This window comes from Canis lupus, chromosome 32 (genome assembly GCF_048164855.1).
Source record: "Canis lupus baileyi chromosome 32, mCanLup2.hap1, whole genome shotgun sequence".
Classification (NCBI taxonomy): domain Eukaryota; kingdom Metazoa; phylum Chordata; class Mammalia; order Carnivora; family Canidae; genus Canis; species Canis lupus.
The window spans coordinates 14080817-14100130 of record NC_132869.1 but is presented as its reverse complement, the minus strand read 5'-3'; the positions used below and the strand labels follow the sequence as shown (position 1 = coordinate 14100130).

Sequence of the window (19314 nt, the reverse complement as noted above, 5' to 3'; positions counted from 1 at the left end):
ACCTCCTAATTTTCCTGAGCTCACCTGTCACAAGCAACAGTGTTTGAAATGCTAACGCGTCTTATAGCTGTTTTACAGGAGGAGCGGCATAATCCTGGGAAGCTGGAATCCAAGGATTTCTTTATAAATTATCTTCACTTTCTCTCAAGCACATGCTGCCCTACACTATGGCCTCCCATGAGGCTCCAGAAGATGAAAGATAGTATTTCATAGAATCATGACATTGTAGAGCTGAAAGAGTCCCTCCCTATTTCAATTCCAAATTCTTATTTTTCTCCCCTGAAACCCAAAATAGTCAACAAATTTAGCCACACAGCTTATTTAGGACTAGACTTAGACAAGAGCTCAGGTCTCTGGACTCCCAGGCAAGTGTGATTTTTGACTGCATCATATTGCACCTAAAAACATTTTCAGGGACACCTGGGTGGCTCAGTGGTTGAGCATCTGCCTTTGGCTCAGGGCATGATCCCGGGATCTGGGATCGAGTCCCACATCAGGCTCCCTGCATGGAGCCTGCTTCTCCCTCTGCCTGTTTCTCTACTTCTCTGTGTGTGTGTGTCTCATGAATATATAAATAAAATCTTTAAAAAATAAAAAAATAAAAACATTTTCAGACTTCTTTAAATGAAATATGAAACCCTAGTGATTTGGCATTTGTGAATTTTGGTGGCTGTGACAGACTTTTGGAGGAGATAGGATGGCATTGTTATAGTTGGTTGGGGGAAAGCAGATAAATACTTTTCTACTGAAAAGAATATGGAATTTGGAATGTGTCCCCAGGTGGCTGGAATTGAGACAGTAGATGTCTATGAGTGGCTAGGAAATGGACCTGAGCTTCTTGCCTAAAGCCATGGACCAGAAGGGATTGTCCATTCTGTGGAAGAGTCCATTCAATGACCAGGGAATGAGGCACAGAATTTGGCGGCCCATACAGATGTTGGGTGAAAAAAGAGTCATCCTTGAAAAATCAGCCTGAAAAACCCATGAGCCATGCCTAAGGTTGCGGCCCAGATTTATACTACTTGTAAAGTGCAGAAGCCCCAAACCAAGAAATCTAATATGAAAAATTGATCTAAAGACTAGGAGAAAAAAAAAAAAAAAAACATCATCACAGTCTCTCCTTTAAGATAACTTCTCAAATCAGGGCACCAGGAAGAGTCTTATAAAAGGTAGCTCTCCCAGGTCATGTGCTCACAGAAAACAACAATAAAACCATTTGCAGATAGAAGAACCAAGATTCTGCAGATAATAGAGACATCTGAAGGAAATTCAAAATAAGTCTGCTTTAAATGTTCAAGAGATGAAGGAAGAAAGAAGTCTTATATGAACAGGATATTGGGAAGGCTGGTCTTCATTATCCAGCTGATTCCCTGCAGGGGTATTTACCTCAAACATAATTTTTCTGGGACTGATTTTATGGCAAATCACAGATTTGAGCCTAGTGAGTGGTCCTTGGTGTGGTAACTTTCTCCGTTTTAAATAGTTTTTTGCCTTTTCCTAGCTTTATCAGAAGTGATGAATAAATACAATTCAGCTCATAAGAATATGCTCCCTTCCTCTGGAAGTAGATTGTCATTGCTTGGTTGTTATTGGAATCAGTCCTCCAGTGTCATCTCCTCCACGTCCCTGGTATGTTTCATCTCTGATTTATTCAGACTTATTCAACTTAGCCATTGTTGTAGAACTATGCTATGAATCTATTAAAGTGGCAGGCTACCCTCCATATTCTTTTACACATTTCAATTTTTCCGAAAATTCTTTTAAAAGATGAAAACAGTCCTATCTGAGCTATAGACTGGAGACATAAAGAATTATCCATGAGGGGACACCTGAGTGGCTCAGTAGTTGAGGGTCTGCCTTTGGCTCAGGTTGTGATCCCGGGGTCCTGGGATCAAGTCCTGCATCGGGCTCCCCACGGGGAGCCTGCTTCTCCCTCTGCCTGTCTCTGCCTCTCTCTCTGTGCCTCTCATGAATAAATAAATGAATAATCTTTATTTTTTTTTTTAAATTTTTATTTATTTATGATAGTCACACAGAGAGAGAGAGGCAGAGACATAGGCAGAGGGAGAAGCAGGCTCCATGCACCGGGAGCCCGATGTGGGATTCGATCCTGGGTCTCCAGGATCGCGCCCTGGGCCAAAGGCAGGCGCCAAACCGCTGCACCACCCAGGGATCCCAATAAATGAATAATCTTTAAAAAAAAAAAAAAAGAATTATCCATGAGTACCATACTCATTATAAAAGATTCATAGACCCTACGAAGAAGATGCAGAAAAGGTCCCATTATTGCTTTAAGTTAAGATTTGCTCTGAAAAAAACAAAAAACAAACAAACAAAAAAGATTTGCCCTGAAGACTAGGGTAAAAATGTACAGAGAACACCTGTTTTGGTTATGTGTAGATGCATCCATTCACAGGATAATTAGAAGGGAAAGATCATCCTTAAAAATGAGAAGATTTAAGAAGTGAACTTCGGGAAATTTAGTTTGCAAGTGAATCTTTTTTTCTTTTTTTACTTTTTGAAATTAGTTTTATCTTTCCAAGTGAAGTTTAGCACCAGTTAATAAATATTTTAAATATTTTAAATATACCCTGATAAACAGACAGACATTACCTTCTGTTCTTTGGGAAACATACCAGAAGTCTATTGTAAGGTAATAATTTTCTTTTTCTTTTCTATTTTCCTTTGTTTTCTTTCTTTCCTTTTTCTTTTCTATTTTCTTTCTTAAAAAAAAAAACATTCTTTCAGTATAATTTATGAAAAACCAAAGAGTTCTTTAAAGACTTCTTAGTAGGGATACTGAAATTCCATTTCTCTTCCAGTGAAGTATAAAAATTGAGTCCTCCAAAAAGAAAGCAAGGATTTCTGGCAAATTTCCTGAATATAGGACCAGGAGTCTTCCCTCTCCCCCACCCCATTCTGTGAGTCCTATGCAATCCTCAATAGTTTTGTCTTAGATACTCTATGGTGTACATGCTATATTTGGATACCTGTAGTTTTCTGTCATTTTCTAGTCCATGACTTTGTCTAAGCAGAGATCAATTCAGTCTCAATTTGGTATTTTTAGCTGGTCCCTTGTTCAAGAGTTACAAAATGGTATCTGTCAGAGACTTTCTTCATAACATTTAGTGAGAACTAGGTTAATATTACCAGGTTTTCCCATAAGTGATGCCTTTCCAGAAACTTTAAGATACTTTTAAAGACCCTCCGGTGCTTCATTTTCATTTTCTCCAAAGAAAAACAGTAATGGGTTGGGGGGGAAAGGTTAAAATCTGTAGTGTCCTGGCTCCATTTTATGTAAAAGCATTTAATTTCTAAGTAAAAACCTTTTCTTCACTACTTTAAAAGTCTTGAGATCTATGCTTTCTTTAATCTGATGAATTATATGGCTCCTCATAAAGTTCTCTAGCATCCTTATCAGTTATCTTTTATATTACTATAAGATATTTTTCTTTCTTGTCTAGAATACAAGATAATTCTAAGACCTCACCCAGTCTTACTGTTAATGACTGATATTCATTAAAGCTTGTATAAGCTTAAGTTGGTGATTCTATTTCTGTAGAGAAAGAGAATGTGTTTTCCCCCTATCTTCTCTAGAGAAATATTCTTAGACAAGCCCTATCTGAGTAAATGAAACTTATATCTACCAATGAATAAGCCTTGTGTTCATCACCCTTCATGATTCTTCCATCACCAAGTTCTATCCATTTTATTTCCCAAACACCTGTCACATCCATTTACTTCTCATCTCTTGCTAGGGCCATTGAAAGAGCCTCCTACCTAGAGTCCTTGCCATAACCTTATGCCCTTCTGATTATTCACAGTCTGATCCTGCCACTCCTTCGCTTAAAAACTCTTCAATGGCTTATTTTGCTCTTAGAATAACATCTCACATCCTTGATGGTCTCCAGGGCTCTGCACCATCTGACCTCTGTCTTTTCCCCACATTCCATATCTGGTCCACTCTGTGCTCCACTATTCTGCTCTTCCAGTTCCTTGAATATGCCTCATTCTTTTCTGGCCCAAGGACTTTGCAAATCTGTTTTTTGTCTGTCTAGAGGACTCTTCCCTTCACCCCACTTTCACTTAGGTATCTTCTCTATTTCTCTTACATTAGAGCACTTCCTCAGAAGCCTTCCCAAAACCCTAGACTAGGTCAGATTTCCCTCATTATTGCTCTCCTATTGTCCCTGTCATTTTCCTTTATAAAATTTACTTAGTAGGTCTGAGGATTTGTAGACTTGTGGATAATTATTGTGAATTCAAAGACAGCGGAGGTTATACCACTTTGCTTATTATTCTAATCTGTAGCCATAAGCACAGTACCTGGCAAAGAAGAAGCGTAATAAGTGGTTTTGAAGAAATAAATGACTCTTACATATAACATATGATGAATTCATGAAAATGAGCATCATCCACAACCTACTGTGTCTGGCCAGGATCAGCTCCAGCCTTAGCTTTACTGAACCTCTCTCCTCCATTGAAATAGCATGTATTTTCAGTCTCCTGGGGTGCTTCCAACCGAGAACCAGTCTTAAGCTCAAGAAGACTCTGGTTTCAGATGTATGGTTTGGGTGTTTAGGTTTTCAGTGATTATTTTGTTTCATATGTAAGGGTGAAAACTGTCAAGAGTCTAGAGTGTCAGAGTAGAAAGATGGAGCAGCACAAGCTAAGGAGTATTGAGAGTCAGGACCAGGTTATAATTAAAATCAGGCAAGAAAGCATTTAAGGGACCAAATAACTTCAGTGGTAGCCAAAAAAGCCTTAGGAGGTGAGTAGGGAGATATTAAAGACTTACTGGAGAATCAAAAGAGATAGATAATGAGTTACCTTCACTAATACTAACTCTTCCTAAAGAGGAACACATTTGTTTTTCCAATAGCAGTGATCTAAAGGTTATCTCTTATACCCAACCGGCACTGTCCGTTTTCTGAAGGACTTCTATAAGAATGGAAAGGAGGATTCTCTATTACAGGAGCTGAGATAGTTGAGATCCTAGCTATACTTAAGCAGAGGCGGGTTTTATTGACTTAGAGGAGCACTTAAGTGTTAAGTGTAGCGAATTAGCTTTGATTTTTTTTGGAAACATACTTTGTAGGGTTTGAATACCTTATTAAAAGCAATATGATACTACATGAAAAGAGTAAACAAGCATCTTGGGAAATCATGCTTATAACCAATTAAATTTATAGACTAGGATTTCAGAGTGGCAACGGGAGGAATTCAAATGGAACATCTGGGATTCTGAGCAGTGCATTGGAGTTGGAATTCAACCATAATCTGACATCTTCTGGTTTCTTTACCCTAAATACTCTTTTCTCCAGTTGGAGATTGGCCTTGTTCTTCAAGTCCTGATTTTCAAATCATTGCCCAATGCCTGTGCTGTTGTTGAATAAGAGATATTGTGCCTTATCTCACTGACCATTCTGGGACATTTTCCAGGTTTATTTGACATTTGTAAAGAACAGTGGGTAAAAGTGAGCAGAGATCAGTCTATAAATTCTTAGTGAAACAGAAAATAAACAAAAATATTCAGAGCATCCCACTAATTCCTCATGAAAATCCATTTGGACTTTCTAGACTGGAGAGAAGGAAATCGTCTAGTAGTTTTGTGTATCACTGCCTAGGTTTCTTTCTGGTCATTAAGGATGGTGATGTTTGTTTACAGATTCCCCAACCCCTGCCCCCATCCATGGAGAGTAAACTATCTTGAATCTGGAAGAATGCTGTCTCTTTTAAGCCATGGAAAACTGAGTTCAAGTTCTACTCCTCGGCCTCAACATTTGAGTCCCAGTGGCCTACTCCTGCTCTTGGGAATAAAATCCAAATCATTATGGGCCAGTATCTACCCATAAAAGCCCAGGGCTATAGATGCTTCATGAACATGTCATGGGAAGCGAATGAAACCCTTTATGTAAGTAGTTTCTATGGTGCCAAATGATACAGTGTGTTGCCCTCAAAAGCAAAGGCTTATGTATTGGCAATTTGGGGAACAGGTTCCATCTTCCTTTACATACAAAATTCCATGTTATTCAATAGAGTGAGGGATAAAGAAAACTTTTTGTTTTAAAGATAAGGAAAGTTGACATATGTTTTCTCTAAAAACCAAGAGCAGTTTTTAAAAACATTTTATTATAAAATAAAACACAGATACAGGAAACCATGTAAACCAAATGAATGGCTTAATGAATTATTACAAGTGAAAACCATAATTATATTTGTGTCTCCCCCAAAATTTGTATGTTGAAGCCTTAATCCCCAGTATAAGGGTATTGAAGGTGGAGATATTGGAGGTAATTAGGTCATGAGGGTGGAGCCTTCATAAATAGGATTAGTACTCTTATAAGAAGAGACACAGAAAGATTCTCTCTCTCTCTCTCTTTCTCTGCCATATGAGGACACAGCAGGAAGACAACCATCTGGAAGCCAGCAAGAGGGCTCTCACCAGAACCCAGCCATCCTGGTACCCTGATCTTCAATTTCCCAGCCTCCAAAATGGAGACATAAATCTGTTGTTTAGCCACCCAGCCTATAGTAATTTGTTACAGCAGCCTGCACTAAAACAATCACCTAGATAATGAAATAGAACTTTGCCACCCTCTTCACAAGCCCCATTCAAGTGCCCCAGATCAATTATAGTTCTTTCTTTTCCCTGATTAGTAACTACCACTCTGACTTTTATACAAATCACTTCCTTTTTTTTTTTTTAATTTATTTATGATAGTCACACACACAGAGAGAGAGAGGCAGAGACATAGGCAGAGGGAGAAGCAGGCTCCATGCACTGGGAGCCCGACGTGGGATTCGATCCCAGGTCTCCAGGATCGCGCCCTGGGCCAAAGGCAGGCGCTAAACCGCTGCGCCACCCAGGGATCCCATACAAATCACTTCCTTGCATTTTTCTTTTTGTAATTTTATCACAGAATGTACATTACTAGGAACTGTAGTTTAGTCTTGTCCATTTTTCTGAGTGCATTTTAAATCACTCAATTCTGGGGATCCCTGGGTGGCTCAGCGGTTTGGCGCCTGCCTTTGGCCCAGGGCGCGATCCTGGAGTCCCGGGATCGAGTCCCACGTCGGGCTCCTGGCATGGAGCCTGCTTCTCCCTCCTCTTGTGTCTCTGCTTCTCTCTCTCTCTCTCTCTCTATCATAAGTAAAAATAAATAAATCTTTAAATCACTCAATTCTAATTAACTTACGATTCTTCAGGCAAAACCTATTGTATAAAAGAGGGCACACCTGAAGTCCACTTATCTTTCCCATTATAGTAAAGGCATTTGTGGATGGGAACATGTGTTACCCTTACTTTTGAAATTCATGGAGAATAGCCTATGTGTTTGCTTTTCTTATTTATGTGGACATGTTAAGGGCATCCCCAATATGTATGAGTTTCTATCTCCAAAGAGAAAAGAGAGAGAAAGAAAAGGAACAGCAGTGAAGAGGGACAAGAGAATGCATCTTCAGCTATATATTAGCAAGTGTGGCAGTGTGAGGATAGAAGGAGAAAAGGAAGAAAGAGAGTGTCACATCCTACAAGCTCTCAGTTTGCTTAGATTCTCTGAATTCTAGAAAACATAAATCTTTTAGAAACAGTAAGTGGTAGATGAAAGATAGGATTGGGAGTCAGGATCTGGTCATGGCAAACTTTCTCTTACCCCATCTCAAAGGGAGATTATCAATATAAATTATGTAGAAAAATTAAATGTCACCAAATGGATAGTTTGGATAGGGTTGATGATAGAAAGCTTGATCCCTAAAGCTTCAGTTGGGATCATATAAAAGTTTTTAAATGGAATTAGATATAATCATAATAATAAATGCCATCATTTTCCACAGCCTTTTATTTTATTTTATTTTATTTTTATTTATTTATGATAGTCACACAGGGAGAGAGAGAGAGAGGCAGAGACACAGGCAGAGGGAGAAGCAGGCTCCATGCACCGGGAGTCCGACGTGGGATTCGATCCTGGGTCTCCAGGATCGCGCCCTGGGCCAAAGGCAGGCGCCAGTCCGCTGCGCCACCCAGGGATCCCTCCACAGCCTTTTAAAAGTACAGGAACTTTCCCAACTTACACATAGATTTAGAATATTCTAAATTGGTTCATAGAAACCTATATTTCTCCAGAGAAATAATATTATAAGTTGTGATGATAGGAGTGCCAGGTTGGTACAGTCGGTTAAGTGCCCACCTCTTGCTCTCAGCTTAGGTTTTAATCTCAGTCTCCTGAGAGCTCTGCATAGAGCTCGTGCTTAGCGCAAAGTTTGCTTAAGACACTCTCTCTCTCCCTCTGCCCCTTCCCCACCATGTTCTCTCTCTCTCTCGCTCTCTCTAAGTAAATATTTAAAAATAGATAAATAGTGATAAGATTTTTAGGTCAGCCCAAAAATATTTAACTCATGGTATAACTGAGGAACTGTACTTTTATAATGAAAAGAAAATGAGTTACAGTATAGGGTGTAAAAATTAAACTCAGTATTAAATAATTGAGTAATAATTGAGTAATACAATTTTTAAAAATTTTGAATGTAAAAAAATAAAGTTTTGAATGTAGTATTTAATGAAAATCACCTTATCAGAGGCTAATTGGAAGTTAATGAAAAGCTTTATACTGGTTTTGAATATTTTCAGGGGTTTCATACACAACTCACCATATTTTATTTATCCATCCTGCTTCAAGGTATATTGCTTTCACACCCATTGAAACCAGTGTATAACTAAATCTGCTCTTATGTACATTAGCTATAATTTGGAGCATTCTTATGTTTACAAGTTGAATGAAGAGATACAGGGAGAAAGGAAAAAGATGAAAATATTTTGAGATGGAAGAAAACTGTATGAAGAGATAGTAAGATAAAAATGTTTAGAAATTTTTAATTTATTAAATAAATTAATTATTAATCTTTTAACGGTAAATGTGATTTACTTTTATAATGAAAAAATTAAAACTTTCTTTTTAAAGAATATGTAGAATGAGGAAAACACTGCCTGTGGTGGTATTAACTACATTGAACTTCAGGAGGGAAATGAGGTCATCTCTTTGTAGGGACAATTGAAGCTATCGAAGTGGATAGGAAATCCTAGAAAGACTTCATAGAACAAAGCAACAGATTAGAGGAACAAACGCTGGGGAATATAAACATTTAAGGTACAGAAAAGAGAAAGAGTCTGAAATAGTAGACAGGGAACACACCAGAGAGAATAATATCTGGGCAGCTACATGGATAAATCTTTACGAAGAAGGTTGTTTTCCATGGTGTCAATTCACAGATGAGGCAAGATGAGAAGAGACCAAAGATGCTCATTGGCATGGCCAAAAAAGACCAATTCCATTTCTTCTATGCTCCCAGGACTCTCCCACTTGATTCCCAGGGATGGAAAGGTTCTCCTTGCTAACTTGCAAGATTGTGGGCACTGACAAGAATGATAGTATTAGGTAAAATCCCTTCCCTCATAAGAGACAATCTTACCATTACAGGCCCACATCGTAAATCATGTAGCCAATGCCCAGAGGACCATTTACTCACACACACAACAGCCAAAGTCACGATTAGTTTTCTCCCTCCAAAGATGGTTTAGAAAGCATGTGGTGAACCCACAATGAATCAGGGAGATGGCAGCCTGGAGTGCCTAGAAGAAATGTGTGGGTCCATTTCCAGCCTATTTATTGTTTCACTGATCTTTTTTTTCCTTTTTGTCAATATCATACTGTCCTGATTACTATAGCTTTATAATAAATTTTGAAATTAGGTAGTATTAGTGTTCCAAATTTGTCCTTCTTTGCAAAAGTGTTTTGCCTATGCTAGGTCCTTTTATTGCCACATGAATTTTAGAATTGGCTTGTTAATGTCCTCAAAACTGAGATTTTGATACTGCACTGAAATCTATAGATCTACTTGAGGAGAATTGATATCTTAACAACATTCAGTCTTGAAACCCGTGAACACAGTATATCTCCCTCCATTTGTTTAGGTCTTCTTTAATTTGTCTCAGCAACATTGTGTGGCTTTCAGTGTTATAGTTTTTAATATTGCTAATCAGTTGCATGTGAAATGGAGTCTCATTGTGGCTTTAATGCAGGCGCCTGATCACCACTGAGATTAAGCATCTTTTGAGTGTTTATTGGCCCATCAGGTTTCCTCTGCACTGCTTTTGTATTGGCTCTGCATTTTATTTACCAAGAATATCTCTGTTCAGTTGATTTTATGGTTTCTTGATTTTCATCTGTTTTTTGTCTTTATTGGTAGTCAAAATTTTTCTTCTTATTTAGCTCTTGATTTCCAGAATAGTCATTTGGATTTGGGGAACAAATGCCTCTTTACATCTTTTTGTTCCTTGTTAACTTTATCCTCTCCTACTTTCTGCCAATAGGAAGTTCTGTTCTTTCTCATGTGCCCTGGCATGTTGTAGCTTAGATAACTTTTGAGAACTCTGAAAGCAAAGCATGAGGTCACTTCACTTGTCATTGTCCCTTGGGCAATGCCCAGTTTCTGTCTTTGCTCAACTAATCTGCTCTTATTCCTCACGGTTCACTGCTGTGGACATTCTATGATTCTGTTCCAACTGAGCACATTAAAAGAGAGGGGTGACTCCCGCATCACTGGGCAGAGCATGAGCATCCTGCGGTTCTCCCCTTTGAGGCAGCAGGCACCTTGGCAGATTGCTCAGCAACTCTGGGAGATGGTTGTCAGGAGGCATAAGAGCCTTGGTCATTGTTCTGTGAGCTTGCTGTGAGCAGTGAAAGGGGTCTCCATGTCACATTTCTCAGGAAGCCATTTTTGACTGATTTTGACTTAAGAAGTAGACCTTTGATTTCTGGTGGCTACAGAGTAGGCTATTTGTGACTTCTAAGTCAGAGACTTACATAGACCTGGTTGTGTCTTATAGAACATACTTTACACATGTTAGAATTCAGAAGTAGTTACGTTTTGCCTTTCAAGACTTCAAACATTTGTTGAATACCTACTGCATGCCATTCGCTTGTCAGGACCCTGAATTGTCAAGAAGAAGAAACCATGGCCCTTGCCCTGAAAAGCTTATAGATGCCAGAACACAGGTAGGAGTTCATTAATTCCCATGCTTTCTCAAGAGGAGAGAAAAGGGAAAGTAAAGAGGAGCAGGACTACCTAAGACACAAAAAGCAAGCAATGTTTACTTATGGAAACTTGGACAGAAAGAACAAAGCTAGAAAATTAAATGAATACCTGAAACATGTGATATCTGGACAACTGGACAAAAGACCAAAAAGAGAACCATATTAAAAGAAGTTGGCAATCAGATATTTCTGTGTCCCAGACCCTTGCTCATGCTGTTCTCTTCTAGAATATTTTCCATGACCTTCTCACTTGGCCAACTCCCACTCATTCTTAAGGACACATCTTAGATTTTATTTCCCATGGGAAGGCTTTCCTCCCTACTTCCCACTTTGGCTAAGGGACCCTATTATGTGCTTTCATAGCACTGTACCACACACCCTTACTGTTCCATTTATCACACTGCATTGAAAATGCTTCTTTGTTTGTCTCTTCCCAGTAGACCATTTATGTTGTGTCTATTACTGAATAAGGCACACTCAAAAAATATCTGATGAATAAATGAATAAACAAGGAACTGTCTGGTGAATAAATGCACAGATGAACAAATATGGGGCAAGAAAGAGAAGTGGTTAGCCCAGAGAGAGAAAAGACCCAAATATAAGAATCAGGCTGAGGGCTCTGAAGCTGGAGAAATAAATATTGTTAGAGACAATGTGACAGTAATTGGAGAAGTGTCTTATTTTTGTTGTGCTACTGATTGTTACTGGCCCCAGACCCCTACACAGTTCAGGTTAAGGGCTTAACACAAATTATCAAAAGTTGATTTTGTGCTTAATTGTGTTTTCAGTGTCATGGGACTTGTGATTTTTGCCCATAGAGCACTTACATCTCAGGCCTCTATTGTTATCTAAGTGAAAGGACTACCGGAGAGGAAAAGAACTCCAGGGTCAGGACATAGATATACCCTTTAGATCGAGTTCATCTATTAAAGCAGCACCTTTTAAAAATGGTTGTTCAAATAGCTGTAAGTTAAACTCCTTCAGATGATGACTCCTATTCTAGTGAAGTGCCTCATTCAAAGCCCAAATCACTATTGCTGTGACCTTTTCCTGATGGAGTAACCCCCCTCCCCCAAATTAATTTGCTGTATTTCAACAGAATCCTAACATACTGAGTGAGAAGGCTAACACCAACAAAAAGAAGTGTAGTAAGTAGTCATAATAAGGCCTGCATTTAGTTTCAGCTGTTAATCGCACAAGTAGAAGATTGGGAAGGTCTGGCTTAGTAAAGAAATGCTTGAAATGGGGTTCTAGGTACTCACAGATTGAGGCCAACAATATAAATTTCTCTAAAACCAAATACAAGTTTATGTTTTATTAGGGAAATATAACATTCAGATCAAGATTTAATAGCTTTACTATATTATAAAGTTGTAATATATTTGGAGTATCATGCTCAGTACCATCTTCTGAGTTTAAAAACATTCACAAACCAGAGAATAACAGCGTACATTGACCAAGATCTAGAAATAAGTCACATGAAGATCCAGTTGTAAGATTTAGGTGTTCAGGCTAAGGAAGGAAAAACTTTTAAGATATGATATGGTATCAAGTATCTGAAGGGCAGTCATGTGGAAGCCTGGGTAGAGGATATCTCAGTTTCCTCAGAAGCACAACCAGATTCAGTGGGTAAAAGTTACAAGAAGACATTTCTTCTTATTGTTAAGAACTTACCACGATCAAAGCTCTTCAGACATGGAGTGGACTGTTTTTCTATGAGGTGGTGAGCTCTCTGTCACTCAGGTGGAGACTGGAAAACCACAGTACAGCTGTACAGACTAGTTAGTTCACCAAGGGCACCTGGCCAAAGGGGGAACAAAGGCTGAAATCCAGCCAATGCAACAGTAGCTACATCATGTATCTGGCATTGGTCACCCAGAGGGAGAGGCATTTTTTTTATTGTTCTCCTAAAGGACTCTCAGGTCTATCAGATACACTCATCAGGTAGGAGATCGGGCCATTAATGCAACTCCCTGCCAATTGTTATCATCCATTAGTCTGTGGTCACAGTAAATTTAATCAAAACTTAAAATAAAGTGAAGAAAATCCAAGCATACAGTTTCCATTTAACCTGAAGAAGCATAATTTAATTACACATTTAAAAGTATTGATACAGGTGTAGATGGGACACTTGGGTGGCTCAGTTGGTTAAGCATCCAACTCTTGATTTTGGCTCAGGTCATGATCTGTGTGAAACCTGCTTAAGAGTCTCTCTCTCCTTTCCCTTCCCCTCCCACCACTTACTCTCGCTCTTAGATGGATAGATAGATAGATATGGGTGTAGAGATTACTTAAAAATTATAAAAATCTTAAAAGCATTGATGCATTTGAAGGCCTCCTTAACTCCATCCCATGTGACATTTTGGGGTGTGCTGTTGCTGGAGGGAATGAGAGCTAGGTGGGGTGGCCTTCCATACTTGATAGGCTATCCTCAACAAGGGCTGAGGGATCCCTGGGTGGCGCAGCGGTTTGGCGCCTGCCTTTGGCCCAGGGCGCGATCCTGGAGACCCGGGATCGAATCCCACGTCGGGCTCCCGGTGCATGGAGCCTGCTTCTCCCTCTGCCTATGTCTCTGCCTCTCTCTCTCTCTCTCTCTCTGTGACTATCATGAATAAAAATAAAAAAGAAAATTAAAAAAAAAAAAAAAACAAGGGCTGAGCTCTGCTACATTCAAGGCATATACAGTGCCTGTCAAAACTTTCTTTGGAGATGAAATACAATTAAATGTTTTCCGCTAAAAATCCTTGTATTTAAATGTAAACTTTAAAAGCAAGACATGAAATTGTACATACAACTCCATTTCAACTCTACTGCATAGAAATTTTCTTGAACAAAAGACAGAATTGTAACAGACCTACTCTCTGGGGGTTGAGATAATAGTTGATTTTTATGTATTTTGTAAACAAAACAAATAATATAAAACAATATTTCCTTCGCCTTGAAAAATAAACATTTAAAACATTTTATTTCACCAATATGGTGTAGGAAGAAAAATGTTCTTCACACACCTAAGTTGTCTAGAATACTGAGCTAATGGGTTAGATCAGTATAGTGAGTTATCCCCGTTGTGTCTAGGTTAGTTGTTGGAGGTTAGTAGTATCATACTGACACAAAAGAGTTTCTAAAGAGCCTAAATTTCATCCTCCCACCCTGTCAGCAGCTTACTCACCGATGGGATTCACACCTTTTACATTCTCATTTCTTTAATCGCATTACTACAATATGCCACCAAAGCAAACTGAGTGCAATTAAAATCTTTTGGGGGAAAAAAAGACACCTCATTTTCTGAAAGAAAGGCTCCTGGAAATGAGCTTCAGAAACAGACGGGGTAAAATGCTACATCCCAGAAGAGTGAGTTTCCTTAGATACCATAGATGTTGAAGCAAGAGAAGGCGTAAGCTGAAAACAAACATCTGATGCAGTACTTTTGACTCCTCAGCTGCATTCTGTCTCCAGTCCAATGCTGGAAGAAGAACATTTTCAAGACAAAGAATAGAAGCATGAAGCAGTTAGCAGGAGGGAATGGTTGGAAGTGCTGGCAGCAGAGAGGCCAGGCCCATCAGGCCAGCAGCCTGGGGCAGTTTCTCATGTTTCTGGGCCTAGAGATTTATCTTAAAAGAAATCTCTAGCCGGTTCTAGTTTTAATTTTAGAACTATCCTTATCTAGTTCGTCAGTCACATTACAGTGTAATAAGTGTAGAATCCTAGTTTTCCCTTTTCCTTCCACCTTTGCCTTTGTGATTTGCATCCTGTTGAATGTGGTTTGTGCCTCGGCCAGAACACTCTTGAGACTTTCTGTGTGTGCAGCAGTCTGCTTAGACCTCAGTCCTGTAGGTCATCCAGGTACCTCACCAGCTAAGGGTGTGTTCTAACTGCAAACACACTTCCAGGATAGACATCCTCCACAAGCTCCTGTGGGCTCCCACCAAAAGCAGACCTTCAGTATGGGGGAAGCAACATATGAACTGGCAATAGTTAAAGCCAGTTCTTGGGTTTCAGGATGAAAAGCAGGCTGAGGAGGAGGATGATTTCATCAGGAGGCAGAAGAAATAACATAATATATCTCCCAGAAACACATTTATGACCATTTTAGTTTTTACCTCCAGAAAAATCTTAGGGCAAAGGGGTAATGTCATTTGTCATTTCTTACCCAGCAAACTATCCAGTTAACTGGCGTAGGTCATTCCTTCCCCCACAGGTATGTGGTATACAGTGGTATGTATTTTATTTGGAAAGTCTCACGAATTTGGTTACAGGCAACATACAATCCTCTCAGGGCCCAGTCATAGACATCTATTGGCTAAGACATTTAAAATGAGTCCTTTTTTGTTTCCAATGGCTGAGTACTTCAATGTGGATGGAACTGGAGGGTATTATGCTGAGTGAAGTAAGTCAATCGGAGGACAATCATTATATGGTTTCACTCATACAGGTAATATAAAAAAATAGTGAAAGGGATTATAGGGGCAAGGAGAGAAACTGAGTAGGAAAAATGTGAGAATGACAAACCATGAGAGACTCCTGACTCTGGGAAATGAACAAGGGGTAGTGGAAGGGGAGGTGGCACATGGGGTGACTAGGTGATGGGCACTGAGGGGAGCACTTGACGGGATGAGCGCTGGGTGTTATATGTTGGCAAATTGAACTCCCATAAAAAAATATACCAAAAAATGAGTCCTTTTTAAAGAAGCTCTCTCTGTGTTTGACTATATGTAATAACTTTCAGGAATCAAGTAATTGCAATATTTACAGGTAGAAATTCTACCTAGAATTCTATCTATGGGAAGAAATTCTACCCAGGGTAAAAGACTTGTTCATCTGTCTTGTTCATCATTTGTATCCTCAGAACCTCACACAGAGTAGGTTCTGAGCATCGTAGGGGTTGAGTAAATGATCAAATGAATGAATGAATGTGCACAGCTATAAAATTCTGAAAAATTAAAGAATCAAGCAATTTAAACCCCTCTTTGGAGTGCCTATAAACAAACTCTATCCTTCCCTCTAAAAATGTATTAAGGCCTCTAGATGTTATTGGTCCTCATTTATCTACAGCCTTGTCTCACTCTATGAAATGTAAAGTAATGTTACTTTAGGCATAAATTCTAAGTGAAAATGCAATTTAAAGGATTTTGGTATAAGCATAAATTTTTCAATGTTTTTTCACTTATTAACTAAAATTCTATATAGACTTTTCCCCTAAGAAATATAAGAATAAATGATGGGAGATGATAGTGTCCTTAGGAAAAGAAGTTTTTGTGCAGTTTAGGAAAAGTTTGTTAAACACAGGACTGTATTTTTCCCTCAGAGTACGGAAAGAAAAGCTGTTTCCTTTAGCCAGTAAAATCACCCTGCATAGCCATACACACTCATGCACAATGGAATAACATAGACAGATACAAGGTATTCTATTAAAACCACCTTTAGGAAAGCCTCAAGCACCTCATGCACAATAAATGGGCTGTCATCACTTCAGCTTGGAAAAAAGAAATGTACAGAATAGGCGTCAGGAGAACAAAAGGAATATATTTCACTTTTCATGTACCAGGGGTAGATTGAAAAAATGAAATACCCAGGAAATTCTTCTGAAAAAGGGGGTCAACTGTTTTGCTCTTCCCTTTCTCACATCTCTATAAGAAAAGGAGTACTCTGTAAGCCAGCATACATCTTCCCCCGTTTTTCAATTAAAGCTAAAGATGGAAAATATCCCATTGGTAAGTAATGCAACTGATTTTGAGTTCCTAAAAATATTATCTGGGTCTTAAAAAGGATCATGATCTGATTTGGAGGATTTGCTTCAAATAATTGGGGTGAGTAGGGTACAGATGAGACGAGAGTGGTGGTGAGGTTAGCATTGATGAAGTTGGGTGGTAGGCACATGGGAATTCACTATACTATTTGCTCTCCTTTTGTGTACTTTTGAAATTTCTCATTTAGAAAAAAACTATAAGTGATGGACCTTCAAAATGGGAAAAAAAAACTTTTTTTGAGGTCAGCATGGTGAATAGCAGATGCATAGAGTAGAAGTCAGGAGCCCATATATTATATGCAGGATTCAATCCCAAAACGTACTAACAGTGTGGCCTTGTGTTAGTTACTGCAGGTCTTCAAACCTCAGTTTCAATATCAGGAAAATGGAAAAAAATGTCAAGTTTACACAGCACATCAGGTATTAGGATAAATGAATTGATATTTCTGAAATACTATGTAACCTGTTAAATTATACAAAACCGTAAAGTTAAATAATTTTAATTGAATTAGAAACCTCTCCAAAGTTGTTTGTGCCTACTTTCCCCAAATTTGTACTTAATTAAACCAGTTCCAATCAGAACCAAGTCAAAATCATTTTAAGTCTATACTATCAGAACAAAACTGAAATAGTTTCCTCTTCATTTCTTCTTCCATCGGATATAAGATCTTCTCCTTTAATCACCTCCTCACTGATATTTCTGCCTTCCTTCTTCCCCTCTGCAGTATTCCTACAATTTACCACCAAAGAAATCTTCCTAGAATGCCACTTGGATCATGTGACTCCCTTGTTCAAAAACATTCCTGGATCCCCACTACCCTCCGGATTAATCCATTTTACTTAAACTACCCTTCAAAGTCTCTATGATCTGATCTCTAATCTACCTTCCACCTACCTCACAACTGTTTATGTTCTTAAACTTCCAGCTCCCAAGCAACAGGCTTACTGTCAGGTGTTTTTATTCTCCATTTCATCTCTTAGAATACAGTACCCTTTTTTACCTTGTCTGCCCACATTTTATCAACCCCTGGGAATCAGCCTGAACCCTTCCTCTTCCAAGAAATCTTCTTAAACCCTTCCAGACCATATAATATCTCCTTTTTCTCAGTTTTCAACATGTGTGATTTGGCAGTGAATCACGCGTCCCCCTGTGGATATCACTTTTATTGTTCTACTGAATAGTTAATTATCCTTCCTATTACTTTCTTCCTAGCCTGTCCAGTTAGATTATAAACTCTCAGAAGGCAAGAATTGTGACTTTTATATCTTTCTGCCTCAAGGCCCAGTTTTTGTACATAGCAGTCACTTTCACTAACATTTATGGGAAAACATTACTGGAACTGAGGTGGAATTTTATAGTCTCTGATGGCCATACTTAGCATTTTAATACTAACCTCGTTTGTATTCCTTTGGCTCTTAAAAACAACTTTAAATTTTTAAAATTTTATTTATTTTTATTTTATTTTTTTAAAGATTTTTTTATCTATTCATAGAGACACACAGAGAGGCAGAGACACAGGCAGAGGGAGAAGCAGGCTCCATGCAGGGAGCCTGATGTGGGACTTGATCCTGGGTCCCCAGGATCACACCCCAGGCTGCAGGGGGCGCCAAACCGCTGCCCTAATTTTTTTTTTTTTTTTTTTTTTTTAATTTTAGATAGTACCTCATAGAGTAGCATGGTGGGGGGTATAGTTCAGTCTTAAGTGTTTGTTTTTTATAAAGAGCTTTTTTTTAAAAAAATTATTTATTTATTCATGAGAGACACAGAGAGAGGGGCAGAGACACAGGCAGAGGGAGAAATAAGCTCCCTGCAGGGAACCTGATGTGGGACCTGCTTCCAGGATCCTGGGATCACAACCTGAGCCGAAAGCAGCCGCTCAACCACTGAGCCACCCAGGCATCCCTCCCCCCACCCCATCTTAAGAGTTACACAGACCTAAATTCAATTCCTAGCCTAGACATATTAACTATGTGAAATCCTGGCAATTTACTTGACCTCGTTATTCCTTAGCTTCCTCAGTCATAAAGTGAAAATGCTTTTCACTTTATAATATTTTTATAATATTTTTATAATATTTGCTTTGCATAGTTAAGCACAATAGATATATAGTGCTTGGCACATCATCATTGAACGGCAAGTATTTTCTTAGTGCACATCATATGGTTTTGACAGGTTGTCAAAATGAGGGAATCATGGTTCTATCTAACTCTTGGGGATTAGGATGCCATAAGTATAGAACAGAATCATGAAAAATCTACTCCCACATCTCCAAGCCCTGCCACCATGTTCTCTATTTGCTCTTGTGCATTGTTCGCCATAAGGGTTATGGGCTAAACGTAGCTGGAATCCCTTATTGTCAATTTAAAAAGTCCTACATCCCTGGGCCATTCTTCATCCCTTTCTATACCAGGTGAATTCTTTGGAGGCTCCCCTTCACTCCAAACCCTCTTTCTTCGCCGGCTTTTTATTTCTTG

The 19314-nt window shown here is 38.8% G+C and overlaps 1 protein-coding gene across 7 annotated transcripts in view; it reads left to right on the top strand.

Moving 5' to 3' along the window:
• Positions 1 to 19314, top strand: part of FRMD5 (FERM domain containing 5) — a 310956-nt gene that overhangs the window by 211481 nt on the left and 80161 nt on the right. The window contains exon 1 of one of the 7 annotated variants that reach the window (XM_072809616.1): positions 5895 to 5914. The exons of the other annotated variants lie outside the window; for them this stretch is intronic. The gene's annotated coding sequence lies outside the window, so the exon portion shown is untranslated. Of the gene's footprint in view, positions 1 to 5894; positions 5915 to 19314 lie in introns of those variants that run through there. 7 annotated transcript variants of the gene reach the window in all.